A 5,262-nucleotide genomic window follows, 5' to 3' on the forward strand; every position below is an offset into this window, starting at 1 on the left:
TCTCCTCGGTCTTACATGGCCATACGGGCCCGAATGCCGAGTTCTCCGGAATTGGGTCCGTGGACTTTTGGCCGCTCCTTCCCCGTATCGTCTCGCCGGTGATTCTTGGCCTTTCGCCGCCGCCTTCCTCCACTTGGGACTCACGTGGGCACTCGGGCCCGACTACCATCGTCTCGGGAGTAAGTGTGGGAAGACACAAAGAATCGCCCGTCCGTTTTACGCCCTTGTCCGTAGCCACCGGCTCTCCGTGGTCGGCGGTCGTCTTCTTACCGATCGCGCAAGCCCCGTCTGGGCTTGCTTCTCCAATGACCGGGATCTCGGGCTGACACGCCCGAAACCGCTGGTCCCAACGTTCCGGTTCCGCGATCTGTATCTCGGCCTCGTCCTTGGCCGTTCTATCTCCGCAAGTCGAGAGGGCGTTTCGTTCCGCACCCTCTCCCGTGGTACCATGGTACCGATCTTCCGCCGTTGCGTGGGGCAAGTCCGTCTCCTTGGTCTCGGCTTCCGGCCTTGATCTTCCCTCTTCCTCGAGCATCGCTTTGAGAGCTGCGTACGCCTCCACAATCCTAGCCCCAACGTTGATCCTTGCCAACTCCCTTTTCCGTTCGGCCTCTTACCGCTGTGATGGCACGCCGTCGCGTCCCTTCCTCTTAGCCTTCTCGGCTCGCTCATCATCTAGCCGTTGACACACCCTTCCGACCTTCGACCAGTCCTCCGTAAGCCCATTCGCTCCATCATCGTCTTCGAGCTCAATCCCGATGGCTTCCCGTTCCGCTCGATCGATCGACTTGACGAACAAAAGGACTTTGTCCGCCCCCACCAAACCTTGTTCCCGCTCCGGGAGCCGAGCAAGCCGCCAGTGGGTCTTTGCCGATGCTACCCATTGGTCAAAGTCGTGCCGCCCCCGACTCTTCCGCCGTCCTCTGTATGCCTTCAGGAGCGCCTCTTCGAAGGCCTCCCACGAACTATGAGCCTCTCGGAGCTCCTTTATTTCCGCATGCATCCGGACAGCCACGACCCGACAGAAGAACTCCAGCCTCAACGCCTTGTCTACGCCACGCTCCTCCATTTCTGTGTTGTAGGCTTCCAAGTAAGATGGGACTTTGTCCCCGTTGAAACGACCGACTCTTTCGACCACTCGCTCAACCGCTTGTTGCGCTGCTTCTCGCCTCATCACCACTCGTGCCGACTCCAACACCACTTCGGCCACCATCTCCGCAAGATCGTCATCTTCTGACTCCATCTTCCCTTGCCGCCTTTCACGTCGGGTTCACCAAATATGTCGCGTTGTTACGCGCGTGCGTGGAGAAAGGCGGGACCACGGGGTCTTGGACTAGGGAGTGATGGAGCGTAGGAAGTCGTGCTTCACTGTTTCTGGGGCATCCCAGGAACACCTCGGAAGCAACCGAAGGGAGAGAGAGAGAGAGAGAGAGAGAGAGAGAGAGATGCTTAACACCGATTCGCGCGCGCGCACACACACACGCGCGCGCGCGCAACTCACGCCCTCATGTACAGGAAACGCAGGAAAGGGGGGGGGGACACCCGACACCAAGAAAGACGCCAATATACACAGACAGACGCAAACGTATATGTATATATATATATAAGAAGAATACACTCCCGGCTTCAAGCCGGACTGAGGTAGGTTACAATAGTCGTTTGCTACCAAGCCGCCGTCGGGGAGCTCACGGGCTCGTCGCGCCGAGCGGGGTCTTGCGCAGGAGATGAGTTGAAGAAAACCCTAAATGAACACGAAGGGGGGGGAAGAAGAAGAAGAAGAAACCTAACTCTAAACCTAACGGTATACCCTCGAATGCAAAATGGGCAACCCTTTTACAAAGGGCGTTCCCTTCCTTTTATAGAACAAGGAAAGGGAGACATTACAATGCGGGACAAATCCCGACTTACATGGGATCGTCTGTCCCGACTTGACTACTCTTCGGCGCCATAAAGGCGCCCTCGACATTCACACTAAATGTACACAGGTGCGTACACACGCTGCACCCCGCCGATGTAGCCAATGTTTCCCGGTTTCCGCCTTTGGCCGAAATTCTTCACGACACCGTTGAATACACTATAATGCAGTTGTCAAAAAGGGTCGGATCTGTGCAGGAAACTTTTCACTGTCTCTGAATCTTCAGGCATTTCCAACTCCTTTTGTCATTCTTTTTTCATACTTTGCCTGTTCCAAATGTGTAATAAATGAGCTTGGAATACCTTCATTAGTGTCTCCAACTTTTTTCGAGTAAGGGGGTTTCTGCATTTATAGATGTTGAGAATCAAGCTCAACATAGTGCAATGTGTGAACACACCTTTTGAGAATCCATGATTAATCAAAGCTTAAGAGTCACACCACTACTCTCTACACATTAACTATGTGTCATGGAATCATATTCTATGACACATAACACATTCCCCATGACTATGAGTCTTCACATTCCCCAAGAGAGAGAGTGGTTATTGTAAGTTAATGAAGAGAGAGGGTGACTCTATATAAAGCAGCCTCCTCATACTTCATACTAAGTCGGTTGTAACTCCTTGTAATGCTACAATTTTGTATCTCCATTCTACTTGTGAAATATACACCTTCTTCTTGAGTATTTTATTTCTCTTGCTTATCTATCTTGTGTTCTCTTCTCTCCTCCATTTTTTTTTTCTCTCTCTCTCTCTCTCTCTCTCTCACACACACACACACATATCTATTCCGATGCACAAGAATCACTATCGATTCTTTACATGGTATCAAAGCGATTTGGTAGCTCGATCTAGCCCATTCGCCTCATCGTGATAGTGTGTTGTGCTCTATGCCGACGTTCAAGAAGAACCGGCTCATCGCTATCCTAGTACCACTACATATCTCGTGTTCGAGAGAGAAGGAAAAGAAGAAATGAAGCTTAATCAACAATGAATACTCAAATGGGGAGCGTTCTCCCTAGAGAGAAGTTGGACCGAAACAACTTCACATCTTGGGAGTACAAGATGCACCAATAGCTTGTCGGTCAAGACTATTGGGGTTACATCAAGGGAGCACAAGAAAACCGACCCGACCCGAAAGATGCCGACTATGCAACTTGGGAGCAAGCGGCAACCCGAGTGATATATTGGATGGCAACATGTGTTCACGACCACATGCTCGGCTACATTCGAGAAGCCGAAATGCCAAAGGAAGCATGGGAGAATCTACGAAAGATTTTCGCCGCCAACACAACCGCGAGAAAGCTTCAACTCTCCCAAGAGTTGAACAACATCCAACAACGAGATATATCCATCACAAGCTACACCTTGAAGATCAAGGAGCTTTGTGATGGACTCAGCTCAATAAGCGTCAATGTGGACGATGACGAAATGGTGCAAATATGCCTCGGCGGCCTTACACCACGGTTCGGCGCGATGCGGACCGCCGTACTAGCACGAGAGCATCTGCCCTCCTTCTTTGATCTTCAATCCATGTTGTTGGTCGAAGAAAATCATGTTCGAACAAGGAGCAACGCCTCGGAAGGCCACATGCTCTACACGCTATCGTGAAGATCCGTCACTACGTGCGAATCGTGAGGCGAAATCGTCGAGGTTCTGGACCGGAAGGACTTGAAGTTTGCACAAGCTTTAGCGAGAAAGGAATTAAGATAGATTGAAAGAGAGAGAGATTGAGATAAGATGGAACGCTTAATTTAGATTGAGAGAGAGATTAAAATTGAATTCTTGACTTTAGATTTGAAGAACAAGATTGATACATCAATTGGATAACAAATTTTCTAACTTTTAATTTCTTGATTAATACATCGCTCCCTTTGATCTTTTTCATCCACCCTTTTATAGATGCTCCCATGCATATGATGCATGTGAGGGTACAAGACATGCATACAATGCATATGATTCATGTTTGCCATTTGGCACTCATGCATCACATGTCACTCAATTAAGCTCTAAAATGAGAATTTACATGTAAAGTTATAATGATAAAAATATAATCCCTAAAGAAATGATTTGGCTTAATGGTAAGCCTATTGCTTCCTATCTTGGAGGTGCAAAGTTTGAGTCTTGCTCATATCTTTTTCTTTTATGCACAAAATACTATTAGGCTTTTGGACCAAATATCTTTAAGACACCATGCATCGCGATCAACCGATTCCATGTGTCTGATTTGCATCCGTTTGGTCCGGCCCAATCCGCATCCCGAGTCGATTGCCGGTCATTGGCCGGTTGCCGGCGGCTCCGTCGCCGCCTATTGCTTTCTATCTTGGAGGTGCAAAGTTCGAGTCTTACTTACATCTTTTCTTTTATGCACAAAATACTATTAGGCTTTTGGACCAAATATCTTTAAGACACCAGGCACCGCGATCAACCGATCCGTCCGATTTGCATCCGTTTGGTTCGGCCCAGTCCGCATCCCGAGTCGATTACCGGTCACCGACCGGTTGCCGCCATCGGTTTTGGTTGGCCAAAACTTTTACAAGTAGCTAAGCCACACCCACTCATCCAATTAGCTTAGTTCAAGTCACCTTGAACTCTCTATGCTCCACACATAAAGACAAAGATAATAGCTTTTGCTCTACATTATATATGGTGAGATCCTTATTTGTCCTATCTATGTGGGATATCTCACAGTTTTATCTTTATCTTTTCCTTTGCAAACTCCTTACCCACATAACTTGAGACTTAGATGTTCGTTTTTTATGTAGTAAAGTGCATTTGAAAGCTCTTAAAGATATCCATCTTTTTTTACTAACATATTAAACTTATTTAAAATAGTATTTTCACTATTATTGTTTTATATGATTCTGTCGAGTGACAAGCTCAACATTGGGTGCTCAACACGGTGCGTAACCCAGTAGTGCACAAATCATTATGCACTACATGGCCGGAACGGTGCGAACACCACGAGGCCGTTAGAGAGATATTCCTCGAAAGGAATAATTTTGGGAGTGAGTGTAGCGGCTCATTTATGAGCGTCAAGTATTGTCAGTACTTGTATAGAAGGGGCTCATTGAGCACGGTGTATGTACAGAGAGTCATTATTTTGAATTGGAGTTTTTTGTTGTCTGCTCTATGTCACAGACACACCAAGCGTGGACTAAGACTGAGCACGGATGATGAGACTACGACGGAGCGATGATGGAATGACACAAGAGCATAAAGATAGATATGAAGATCATGGAGACAAGATTGAGCGAAACGAAAATACTAGATTGATATGTCCATGACTGGCGTTGTTCACCTTGAATTTCTTCAAGGTGAACTCAACTATTTATACTAAGTGGCATG

The sequence above is a fragment of the Azolla caroliniana genome, unplaced genomic scaffold, assembly GCF_043228905.1.
Source record: "Azolla caroliniana isolate FFs.n. ecotype wild unplaced genomic scaffold, voAzoCaro1.0.p SCAF_13, whole genome shotgun sequence".
NCBI classification, from domain to species: Eukaryota; Viridiplantae; Streptophyta; class Polypodiopsida; order Salviniales; family Salviniaceae; genus Azolla; species Azolla caroliniana.